Raw genomic sequence first — 13,675 nt, forward strand, 5'->3', positions numbered from 1 at the left:
CCTGGATAGAATACCACTGAGAGCTCTGAGAAACCCACTGTGAACTTTCCATAGGCAAATATGGAGTATACACCTAAGGTCTGGGGTCTTCTTGGATACTCGGCAAAGTAACCAGTCCACTAATGCTCTTCATGCCAGCCTTGGCTTTCTGCTAGTAAGAGGCTTTCTCTCATTTATGGCAGGAAGAGACACAGAAAGGGGTTAGACAAAGAGAGTAATTAATGAGCATGTATAGAAACCCCATGTAGAAGGCAAAAAAAAAAAAACCCACCTTGAATTAATGCCCCTTGATGCCCCTTGAAGGACACACTCCAAAGATTGACTGGGGTCTTTTATGCATGGGTACTTTGATTCACGTTCACCCTTGGATTGACTCAGTTGTTTCTTGGAGTTTTGCATGAGTTTTCCATCCCTCAGAGTTGACCTTACGCCCACCCCTCACTCTCTCCTGGCCTTCCCAATGTTCTTTTAACATGATTCTTAGTTCTTCTCCAAGATCAAGCCAGGTCAAATTGTCACCATTACTGTGCATAAGCCAAAGCACTGGTCTCTCTACCCATGCCCCCACATGCCCACGTTCTCATGTTTCCTCCTCCCACTCCTCCTCTAGCCAGCCTTCAGCCATCCCCTCCACAAAGCCCTGGGAAGCCACTGATACCGGAGAAGTAAGCAGCCATGTGGCTGCTTACTTCTACAGGTGCCCTCTGCTGTTTTTTCCCTTTTGATATGATGATTTATCATTAATTCAATTAAAATATAAAATTGCCCCCCATGGGTAACCCATCACCCAAATGCGGGGAGGGGGGAGAGCATCGGATCTTAGTCTCAGTTGCCTCTCTTTTCATTTTTAATTATATTTAATTGAGTTAACCCCAAATCATCATATTAAAAGGGGGGAAAAAACAGTGGAGGTAGCCCAGAGAGGTAGGCAGCCACATGGCTGCTTACCTCTCCAGTCCCTGTAGATCACAGGGGACAGGTAGCTGAGCCCAGCACTTCCTCACAACCTCTGATCACGGGAGAGGGGAAGCCAAGTGCTAAGCTACCGTCCAGGGCTTAGCTTAGCTTTTTCTCCCCTGTGTGCTCCATGATCACAGGAGATGGGCAGCTGAGCCTTGGGCTGCAGCGCTGGCTTTTTTTTTCTGGTGGCACTTGGGTTGTAAAATGGCCACCCGCAGAGGGGAGCTGGCAGGGTGGTGGTGGTGATGATGTTTTTCTAAGAGTAAGCACTACAACCAATTACAAAGCAGTGTTTTCAAGGGGCAGGTATTCAGACGCTTTTGGATTTCTGCTGGTGATTCTGCAGTACTCCTGATACTCCAGGAATTTCTTAGGGGCAAACAACCACCACGCATAGGATTTTGAGAATTTGGATCAGAAAAGTGTGGGTCAGGAGAGCACCAAGCCCAAAGTTAAAATCCCATGCATAAAAGACCTGGGAGGCATCCCAGACCTTCTTCTGAACTTTCCTCAGTAGCAGACACAAAAGAAGCTCCCTCCGGAGCCAGTGCTGTGTATATCCCTCTTAAAGGCCCCCTTCACCATAGCCAAGTTACAGATGGTATCAAAAGGCTGATACAGGACATAAAGAAGAAAAGTTGGGTTTTTATATGCCAATTTTCTCTATCTTCTAAGGAGAATCAAACCAGTTTACAATCTCCTTCCCTTCCTCTCCCCACTACAGATACCTTGTGAGGTAGGTGGGGCTGAGAGAGCTCTAAGAGAACTGTGACTAGCCCAAGGTCACCCAGCTGGCTTCTGAAGTGCCTGGTTGTCTTATATAGTCCAATGATAGACAACAAGGAGGAGGTTAAAAGCAACAGTTCTTTATTTAGCTAAACACAGACCTGGGGTGAAATAACCACAGATAAGGTTATTCACCAGAGAACAAAAGAAGCTCAGTACCATTTATGCATTCGGATGGGGCAGGCCCAATCTGCTGACAAGCAGATTGATACACAAAAGCACCAATACACATTAGGTGTCTCCTTCACATTAATTAGCATAGCCTATAGATATTGCCCGAAGGAGTCTCTAAGCAAGTGCTAGGTCTTGTGATCTAGGAAGTAGAAAACACATTCCTGAGGTTTGAGGTAATTCAAAGCTCTCTACTGGTGAAAGGCCATACCAGGCAAGCAATGTAACCTGTTGGCCTCTTATAGTTGTGGATGCCAACGTTCCCAAAGCTTCCATGTGTGTGCGTATGAATACATAGTGTTCTATACCAGCCCTTATATCTGGGCATTACACTTCATGTGTAGAAGTGGGGAAACCGCCGCTCTTAACCACTACGCCATGCTGGCTCTCTTGCAACCTCCCTTGCCCTAAGCTTGGGCAACCCAGTGCCAAGTCCAAATGTCCATTAATAGTGGTGATGGCTCTATAGACTCCAAGTTGCCTGTGGATGCCCAGATAATTTTCACATGTGCGAACGATTCTGATTGCCATGACAGGATGTCAGTTCATTTGGGCCCGAAAGCTCTTCTCCCTCTGTATTTCTCTCTGTGTGTCTCTAACACTCCCTGTCAGCATCCTTCTGGTTTAGTTCTGAGGCTCTCTGTCTGTTTCTTTCTCCGTCTCTCTGTCTCTATCACACAGTCTCAGAGTGGGTCTTACCATGAAGCAAACGTGAAGCAGTCTCTTCAGAAAGCAAATTCAGGAGGGTTCCCCATGGGCTAGTGCTAGTGCTGGGCATCTGGAGACAGAAATGGCTTTAAATGCCCTTGCATTTTAAGGAACAATCCTGTAATTATACTACTACTGCTATTACCACTATTGTTATTAATGGGATGGATCCAGAAATCTGCTCATGCAAGGAGGGCAGATCTTCCCCAATCCCCCCACCCCCATACACACACCAGCAGACCTTTCTGAGCCTGGGAAATATGTTTTCAGGTAATCATTCCCTTTCACCTCTTCCATCAGTTCAGTTCCACAGATGCAAGAGGCAGGAAAGGCGATGTTGCCTCCTTCCCCCTCTGCACTGCAACCTACTGACTGATCCCTCCCCCCCAAAAAATTGATATGATCCTAGGAACAGGTTTTCTGGGGTTGGAAGGGACGGATAGGTGGCGAATGTTCTGTGGCCATCGGTACCTTTGCTAGATGCAGCCCTATAATAATAAATCACTCTTCCCCTTATCATTTGACAATGCACATTGCACTAAGGTTGCAGTAAATCTGCAAAAAAGTGTTATTTTAAAAGAGGGAATGGGGGAACAACTGGCAGTGGATACCTAGAAAAACTTGGAGAAAACAACTTCTTTTGACAGGAGTATTTTGAAGATGACAGTGGAAATGTGAAACTCAGTATCTAGAAGGGAGAGTGTTCCACCCAACTAATGGTGCTTCTGTTCTAGGGCGCAAACATCCATTGAATGAAAGGGTAATGGTAGGATTCCACAGAAATGAGCTGTTCTAATCTATAAAAGTTTCCATAATTTTTTGCTTATCTGTTGTTACTTTACCATCCCTCTTTATTTTTAATATAGGTAATTACTTCTCTTTAAGTTGCCAAGCTAATAATTTACCCAGTTTATTTGCATGCTCAAATTTTTTTTGCCTGTTAAACATTTTTTTCTAATTCTGAAGTTATTAAAAATTCATATTGAGATTGTAAATTTTTTATCCTATCTATCTGTTCTTGTTTAAGTAATTTACTTTGTGCTTTTCTTAATTGTCTCTCTCCTTGTTTAATTTCTTCTAAAATTTTCTTCTTTTTCCGCTCCCTAATCTTTAGTTTTGTTGTATCAATAAACCTCTTATTACTGCTTTACCTGCATCCCATACTGTTTCATCCGGGGTCCCTTTATCAGCATTTTCCAGAAAGTAATTTTGTATATCTATTTTTAACCGATCTACTATCTTTTTATTTTTCAATAGGTATTCATTTATAAACCACAGTTTATTTCTCTTATTCCCCATAGTAATCTTAATCAAAATCGCATTATGATCAGATAGTACCTTAGGTAAAATTTCAGGACCATCCGATCAACCTGTAATATCTTTGGACAACCAAAACATATCAATTCTTGAGTGAGAACAATGTCTCGAATAAAAAGTATATCCCTTTTTGTTACCATTTACCAGTCTCCATATATCATACATTTCCCACTGTTCTATAATATGATTAAAAATCCCTGGTAATTTACCCTCACATTTACCCTTTTTCTTCTTTGCTGATCTATCCAACCTTGGTTCCATTACACCATTGAAGTCTTTCTTTAGCATATTCAGCTAATATTGATGCTAAATTAGTATAAAACAGTTTCTGATTAGTATTAGGTGCATAGATACCAACTAAAATTATTTTTTGAAAACCACTTAAGATTTCTACCATCAAGATCCTCCCATCTTTATCTTTATATAAAATCTTGGGTTCTAATATTGAAGGGATATACATAGCTATTCCGTTAATTTTTTTCTTTTCATTGCAAGATGTAAATAATTCACCCAATCTTGTTTGCTCCAACCGTGTAACATCCCTTGTTAACATACGCATCTCCTGTAAACAAAAAAAATGTTAGCTTTAGATTTTTGTAAATGATAGAATATTTTCTTCCTCTTATTGGGAGAATTCAAACCATTAACATTCCATGACAAAAATTTGTAGCATTTTAATATTTACTAAAAAACCATATTTGATTAGTTTTTTTCCAAATCCAGTTTAATCTCCCCCCTCACCCCCATCCCTTGTCATTTCCCTTATATATAGTTCAGCCATCTTCTTCCTCATCCGGCGATGATAATTTTGCCCCCCCCTTGCTTCTGCTGCCCTTTCTTCTTCTGTGAGATCCTTTCCTGCTAATTCCTTAGATGGTTGATGTGGTGGTTTACGTAGATCTCCGTCATATCTTCTCAGGAACTGTTCAGCTTTGACAATGTCTGTAATCTTAAACCTTTTTGCTTTGAAGAGAAAAGAAATTCCTTGAGGATATTCCCATCTGTGTTGTATTCCATTGTATCTCAGCCTTTCGACAATCTCTGCAAACTCTTCTCTTTTCCTCAATAGTCTTCCCAGGATCTCCTTCATTAACCTCACCGGAGTACCTTCTATTGTAAGTGGATTAGTATAATGCTTGTTCAGAATTAGGTCCCGATGACTTCTGGAAAAAAGCTGAACCAGGCAATCCCTTGGAACTTTATTTTTTGTTGCGTAGGCAGAGTTAACTCTGTAAGCTGTTACAATCATACCTTCCATAATCGTTTCCTCTTCCCGGAGAAAATCAGCCAACAGCATTTTCAGATAATTTTTTTAATCTGTACCTTCAAGTTTTTCTTTGAGACCACGTATACGAATCCAGCTTTCTTTTATTTTTAGCTCCAGCATAGTTGTATGGTCATCACGTCTTTCTTCTCTCTCTTGGCTTGCTTCCATTGACAGTTCTAGGACATCAACCCATTTTCTGGTTTCTTTGTTATCCTTTGAATGTTTCTGAAATTTTGCCTCTAACTTTTCTTGTCTTACTGTCAAAGATGAAGTAGAATCTTGTAGTGCAGAAATGGCAGCTGTATTTTGATTCAAACCTTGTTTGACAGATTCCATCTCTTGCTTAACTGATGCCACCTCTTGTTTGACTGATGTCACCTCCTGTTGTGTTTTAGTCAAGAGTTCTTGTATGGAATTCAGGGTAGCATCAGTTTTTTTAGCCATTTTGGTAGCAACAGTTGTCCCTGTTACTGGAGAGGTGGCTGGAGAAACAGCTGGGCTAGTAACAGAAGCTCTTCTATGGGGCGGTAAAGGTTGCTGAATCTGAAGATGTTTGGGCTCCTTAATAAGTATTTTAGGTTGCTTTTCTGTGTGTTTCTTTTCTTCAAATCTTTATAGACAAAGAGTTGTTTCGGAGAGAAAATAGAGGTGTATTTAAATCAATTTGAATGGGAAGGAATTTCACAAGAACATAAGGATTTATTAGATTCTAACATAACTATGGAGGAATTAAAAGCAACTATAGGTAAAAGTAAACTAAATAAATCACCAGGCGAAGATGGATTTACAGCATTTTATTATGAAATTTTTATAGAACAACTATCACCATATTTATTAAAAGTAATGAATTGTTGTTTACAGAATGGATCCATCCCAAACACCTGGAAAAAAAGCAAATATAGTATTAATTCCCAAACCAAATTCAGATTTATTGGATGTTAAAAATTATAGGCCAATTTCATTACTGAATAATGATTATAAACTCTTTGTAGCTATTTTAGCAAACAGATTGAAAGTTGTATTAAATCAGGTTATACATGAAGACCAGGCAGGTTTCCTTCCAGGAAGATTGATAAGTCAAAATGTTAGAGTAGTACTGGATATTATAGAATATGCAGAATTTAGTACTACACCTTTTGCAATGATATTTTTGGATGCAGAAAAACCGTTTGATAAAGTAAATTGGAAATTTATGAAAAAAATGTTAGAATATATGGATTTTAGGAAATAAATTCAACTAGCTATTAGAAATATTTATACTTATCAAACTGCTAGGTTGTTGATTAATGGGAATTTAACATCACAATTTGAAATTCAAAAGGGGACCAGACAAGGCTGTCCTCTGTCACCTTTATTGTTCATTATAACATTAGAAGTTTTATTGAGAAAGATTAGAAATAATATTGATATTATAGGTTGTAAGATTGGGAGAAATCATTTTAAAGTTAAAGCGTATGCGGATGATTTAGTTTGTTTTTTAACTAACCCTATTAGTCAAATTGGAGAATGGAACAAAACTGTTGAGGTCTATGGAAAGCTTGCAGGTTTTAAAATAAACAAAAATAAAACAAAAATATTGGTTAAAAATATGACAATTTTGCAGCAGCAAGAGCTATCAAAATGTATAGGTCTCTCTACTGAACACAAAATAAAATATTTAGGTATCTGGTTAACCTCAAATAATTTTAATCTGTTCAAAAATAATTATAATAAGATATGGCAGCAAATTACCGTAAATTTTAAAAATTGGAAAAAAATTCCTTTATCATTGTGGGGTAGAATCTCGGTAATTAAAATGATGGTTTTACCCAAGATGCTTTTTTTATTTCAAAACTTACCAATTATAAAAGGAACTAAAATATTTAAAATTTGGAAAAAAGATATTTTAAACTTTTTATGGGGTAAAGAGAAACATAGAATAGCATATAATAATTTGATTCAACTCAGAGAAACAGGAGGTCTAGGGTTACCAGATTTAAAAATGTATTATGAGGCACCCTGTTTTGTTTGGCAAAAGACTTGGATTATGTTAGAAAATGCCAAAATATTAGAATTAGAGGGATATAATTTACGTTTTGGATGGCATGCATACTTATGGTATGATAAGGAAATTCATATTGTTAGAGTTGGATTGTTTCAAATTTGGAAAAAATACAGAAGGATTTTGGAAAATAAGACCCCGGGATGGGTTAACCCAGTAGAAGCTCATATGAGAAGTGGGATACATTTGAATCTAGATATGGACATGTATAGAAAATTTATTGAATGGAAAGAGGGAAAGTGGGTTTTAAGAAGCAGAGAAGAACTTAATATAAAGGATTGGTTTCTGTATTATAGATTAAAAGATATATTTAATAAAGATAACCAGCTTGGATTTAATCAAAATAAATCTGAATTAGAAAAAATATTTATAAAAGGAAATAAGGGACTGATAGGAAGAATGTATACATTATTAATTGAAACTAATTTAGAACAAGAAAGAATTAAACCAGTTATGATAAAATGGATGAAGGATTTAAAGTTTAATATTGAACTGGACATATGGGAAAACCTATGGAAGAGAGAATTTAAATTTACAATAACCAATGAAATTGGAGAAAACCTATACAAAATGTTTTATAGACGCCTGTGATAATATCAAAAATGGATAGAGGAGGTACAGATTTATGTCGGAAATGTGGAAAGGAAAGAGGTACATATATGCATGTATGGTGGTCATGCAAAAAAATTAAAAACTTTTGGAAAAAAGTACTTAGGGAAACTAATAATTTGATTAATGGTAGAGTTAAGAGGAAGCCGGTATTTTGTTTATTGGGAATTCCACAAAAAAATATGACTAATAGTGATAGGGTTGTTTGCCAATATAATTTTGCTGCTGCAAGAATTGTAATAGCTAAGGTTTGGAAGCAAATGCATAGACCTTCAATTGTTGACTGGAGAGAGAAATTGTGGATGTATATGAGGATGGCCAAATTAACGGAATTCCTACATGGAAACAATATGGAAGAATTTTTTAAAAAACATGGTTTAAGGCCGCCTCATATTGGGATAAAATGGCAAAAATGGACTTTACAATATTAATTAGCGAGTTATAGAAATTAGTTTTAATAAATTTACATTATATTGTTGATAAGCTTTAAAAACTGTTTAGACGCTTCTTCGGAAGTCGGGTGATGGGTCACTTTTTTGGGTGGGTGGAGGGTGAAGGGGTATCTTTTTTGGATTTAATGGTTTGGTAAACATGAAAGTAATAATTAGTATATAAAGATACCCTTTTGTAATTTTTGTATTTTGTTATTTTTATTGTATTGTTTTGTTTTGTGTTATAAAAATTAACACAAATTTTTTTTTTTTTAAAGAAATGAGCTGTTCTATCTAAGAGACCCAGTTCATCAGTGATATGTCCTTCTCACTTCCTAGAACATATAAACTAGACCAGTACAGATGTTGCCCCCTATCTGTCCCAGTAACCTGGCATGTCATGGGGCATATGGGACCAAAGCTAACAGGGAATAGCAGGACACTGCTCTGCCAAGGTGAACTGAAGTTTCCAGGGCTCTGGAAGCCATCTTGGTGACCTGTGTAAAGCTTTGAATACTGTAAGACAGAGATGGGTTGTTTTGCATTCCTCTGACCTTGAGATGGGAAAGCTGGAACAATAGGGAGTAAATAAGCCTCCCTCACATCCTTAATGAAGCGCTCCAAGCAGACCTCTGGGACTGAAATCACAACACCTTAATCTCATCAGCAATCAGAGTCCATTCATAGAACTCTGACCAGGCTTTTAGCATATCTACATGCACCCTCCGGCTCCATCTAACTTGCAGAGTAGGTTAAATCAAGGCATCTCCTGTCTACTCCTCCTTTCCTGGGAAAATATTCCAAACATCTTCACGTATCTAAAATTCTGTACTACAGCCATTGCCAGTATTTAATCAGGCAAACTAAAGTATTAATCTCTGCTGCCATTACCTCATGTTCTTTCATACTTTAATATCTCAACTACTCAAGGAGTAATTAAACCTCTTGTCCCTGGCAAAACCCATAGTGTTGCCAGTTAGAATACAGCCCCAGGACTCAGTTCTTGGTATAAGTATTGGCCCCTTCGCCATTCAAGTGTGTTTGTGTTTTTCTCACATCCAAACACTGCACCCTCTTACATCTGTAAGGCCCTTTCCTTTGGAGAAATGCTATCAGCGCAGCTATCATTTAGACGTTGCATTCTTCTGACTGGTAAATATCCTCATCGCTCTCATATTCTTGTGTCCACCCCCTCCTCTCTTTTTATTTCTTAGGCTCCTTGTGTGTTTCAGGTATGTGATTCTGTGGTTATATGTGTGTTTAAATTTATTTTTCAATAAAATCCCTTAAAATTATAAAACGTTTCCTCGATTAAGGGTTATTCTGCTGGTGTGCTCATCCCCATAAAATGAGAAAAGATTCCGTATCCCTCCCTCTTGCTAAGCATAGTCTCTACAAAGCTAATCCCCCCATCTCAAATGGAGGCTGTCTGTAAGGGGTAACATTGTAATACAATGTTCATTTGCATACAAAGTCAGTATGAGGCACATCCATATAGAGACAGTGCTAGGCTAGGAAGCTGCATTAGTTACCCAAAAGCAACTAGATGCCCTTGGAGCACCCTATGGCTCCTACTAGCCAATAGGGTGTCCAGCTCTGGGTTGGGAAATACCTGGAGATTTTGGGGGTGGATCCTGAGAAGGGCAGGATTTGGGGAAGGGAGGGACCTCAGTGGTGCATGATGCCATAGAAACCACCTTCCAAAGTGGCCATTTTTTCCAGGTGAATCGATCTCTTGTAATAGCCAAAGATATCCTGGAGGTTGGCAACCCTATGTGTCAATGTCACATCCGGGTGAAAACCAGGATGTGACATCAGACAACACTCTACAAACTCTGTGGTATTACTGTAGAGTTTCCATAGAGTCAGCTGATGCCCTGTCATCACGTCCAGGTTTTTACCTGGATGTGATATCGACATGCAGTGCAATTCATTTCCACCCCCCATTGTTCTCTGGCCAACCCCAGAGTCACCAGTGGATGGGAGGGTCTAATAGCTGGAGAATCGCTGCTTGAAGTGGGCAACTGGCCTGCCTACCCAGCTATTTGAAAGTTCAGCTATGTAAGTTCATGTATCAAGTGTAGCCATTAAAGGTTTATTGACTGATTGGTATCAAGTGTAGTCCTCATAACAGTTCCTCCATTTTGTCCCCTTCATCTGCTGGCCTTTGCCCATTTTCATGCCTTTGGTTATTATTGCTTCCAGACTGTGAAATAGGTTTATTGACTCCAACATTTGTATGCCATCTTTCTCTCCCCCACCCCCAGAAGTATGGCCGCCAAATGGCCAGTTTTCCAGAGGCATGATGGTTTTCTCCCCTTCTGGCTGGTTGCAAGATGAGGGGTTTTATTTATTTAATGGAGGGAACAGGAGAGGAGCTTAGTATCCTTTGAAACAAAGGAAAAAGTTGTGCTGCCCTTCACAGCACAAGATTTAAGCCATTCTAGGCTTGCAGCTAATTTTTACTTTCATCTTCAGCCCAGGCTTTTTGGTGCCTCAACAGCAGCATCTCTAAACACTACAGCTGTCCTTTGGCTGCCTTTTCTGCTTCTCGTTCCTTCCAGACATCTCCAAGCAAAAGGAGGACACAGTATCATTTTTGTGCTGGCACATGAGGTAAGAATAGAGAGTAGTTCTTTAAAAACAAACAAACCTGAAATCAGGTTTCCTGCTGATTTCTACTAAAAAGCTTTTCCAAAACAGGAAGTGGTGTTTTGTCACTTCTGTAATAAATTATTTGGGGCAGGAATTTAAATTAAGCATTGTACTGACCATTTTAATGACAAATACATAATGTTTATAACATGTTCAAATACTAAACAGCACATGCGATATGAGCAAAATCCCAGATGTAAAGAAGTTATGGATTTGTCTTATTTTGTTCACATTTTAATGGATTTTTCTTCTCCAGATAATACATGTATGGCATTTGACCTTTTGGTCCAAATTATGTATTTGCTAAAAAAAAAAAAACACATTGAAGATTGAAAGGACAAAGGGTCGGAAAGTCACAAAATTAATCACAGCTTAGAAGTATAAAATCAATTAATGTGTTCAAAAAGTTGAAAGTAGGCAGCACTGAATAGTGTAAATGTAATTCTTTAAATTACTGTTTTCCTTTCGTTAACATGGTCAGTATAAGGTCGAATTAGTCTAGGAATTATCTTGTTGTCACAGGTACTACTGTAGTGGGATTAGGCTTTCCAGCCACTAACAGCAAATAAGGTTTGGCTACCAAGCTCAGCCACAAATGTGAACCCCAGGTCCAGGCTGTCATGGTACTGTTGCTGACACAGTGATTCACATCGGGTTTTGGGGGCACATAGTTGCTCCAGGTTTGTGGGTGACAAGCAGTACAGGCAATCTGCCTGCCTGCCACAAAACCTACTGCCCTCCCATTAATAGCAAATGCTAAACCGCTACAGAATAAGCAGATGCCCATCAGAAGCAACCAATACAGCAAGTATTAGAGGGCCATGGGGAGGGGGAAAGATGGCGTAAGAAATGCCTGCATGGCTCACTTTCTTGAAAGATCTACCCTGTGTAAGTTTTGAATTCTTGGTTATGCCTCCATTGATTATCTTTTGAACTACAGCAGTGGTCTCCAGTCAGGCTCCTATAGGTCCATGGTGCCTGCCTGACAATACCTTTCCTGAAACCTGCCAAGTGTTTTTGGAAAGCAGCCGAGGCCAGTAGGTTTTTGCCTAGCAGCGCTTCTGATTGGTTATTGGAGTTGCAATTGGCTGTGCAGTAGTGGGAAATCAGACTTTTATATCCACTGGCTATGTTATGCAGGTGTTTCAAACGGAGACCAAGCTGGCACTTATAGTAGAATGGAAACGTCTTCCAGGTAATAGACGCTTTCCCCAATGATGGCTTCTTCAGCCTTGTTGTTTTCTTAATGCTACATAGTAGTCTGGTGGTTGAAGTTTGCCACTTGGATTCTTGGAAAATCTGTAGGAATTCTTTCTACTTTCGGGACCAGCTCTTACAAAGACTGAAATTATACTGGAAAGTCTTTAAGACTCAAAGAGAAACATTAGACATAGATTTGTTGTATATGTTGTTCTTTGACTTGTCTTTTGATATTTTTGTATAATGTTCTCTTGTTTGACTGTCGCTCACCTATAGATATTGCTTGCACCACATTTTGTATTGACTATCTCCTTTTGAATATATGTATAGAACTGAGCCTTGTGTGGATTGTTTTTGCATAGTACCTGGAGGTTGGCCAACCCTACTGTACAGATTTTTTAAAAGTTGCTTCAGCAGCCGCTGCCATCACAATACAAGGATCTTCATGGTCTAACTGAAGGAATGCTGTCTGTATGCATGTCCAGACACAGGTGCACATCTGGCATTCTACTGGCCCCTATTTCTGGGGCCCCAGAGGAATTAGTGGGGACAACACAATGGCTGAGAGAGCAGGAGATGAACTCGCACAAGGGAGGGTCTCAGAATGCAAGAAAATATTATTTAACGATATGTTCATTTTAAAATGCACCCTGTTAAACAGAGCTTCTGCCTGAAATGTTAAAGGGTGACTATTAGAGTTATGCATAACCTCACTCCCTTACTTTTTGTGGATGGGTCCGGCTCCTATGACAGCCACTCTGTGGCTGTGTTCACCACCCTGTGTCAGAATTCCAAAGGTGCCCTCAGGGCTTGAAAAGCTTGCCAGGGGGTGGGGGGAGGCTGAACGGTTGTCTATCAGCTTTGGCATTTCCCATCTATAAAATTGACTAATTGTTCTCCAGAACAGGGTTGCCAACCTACAGGCGGGACCAAGAGCTCTTCTAGAATTACCATCGATCTCCAGACCACAGAGACCAGTTCCCCTGGAGAAAATGGCTGCTTTGGAGGGTGGACTCCATATTATTGTACCCTGCTGAGGTCCCTCTCCTCTCCAACTCCTGCCTTCCCCAGGATCTACCACCAAATCTCCAGGAATTTCTCAACCTGAAGTTACTCTGAATGCTAAATTCCCTCATACTATGCTACATATTTGTTTGTTTTATCTATGTGAGTGAATGGTGAACTACAGTTCTCTCACCTGTTCAACTTACATAGGGAGGAGTTGTGGCTCAGTGGTAGAGCATCTGCTTGGCATGCAGAAGGTCCCAGGTTCAATCCCTGGCATCTCCAGTTAAAGGGTCCAGGCAAGTAGGTGATATGAAGGACCTCTTCTTGAGACCCTGGAAACCCACTGTCGGTCTGAGTAGACAAGACTGACGTTGACGGACTAATGGTGTGATTCAGTATAAGGCAGCTACAGGTGTACATGCTCTTTTACTACATAATTTTTGCTAGTGGCAGAATAGGAAGTGGGATTGTGCTGTGCTGGCCTTTTATGATATATTGGTTATTGCTCGGTAGGGCTTGTAA

The 13,675-nt window shown here is 39.5% G+C and overlaps 1 non-coding gene across 1 annotated transcript; it reads left to right on the forward strand.

Moving 5' to 3' along the window:
* Positions 1–13,363: 13,363 nt before the first annotated feature.
* On the forward strand, positions 13,364–13,435 carry TRNAA-GGC (transfer RNA alanine (anticodon GGC)). Its single transcript has one exon. It is a non-coding gene; the product is annotated as a tRNA-Ala (tRNA).
* Positions 13,436–13,675: the final 240 nt, after the last annotated feature.

This window comes from Euleptes europaea, chromosome 1, assembly GCF_029931775.1.
Source record: "Euleptes europaea isolate rEulEur1 chromosome 1, rEulEur1.hap1, whole genome shotgun sequence".
Taxonomy (NCBI): domain Eukaryota; kingdom Metazoa; phylum Chordata; class Lepidosauria; order Squamata; family Sphaerodactylidae; genus Euleptes; species Euleptes europaea.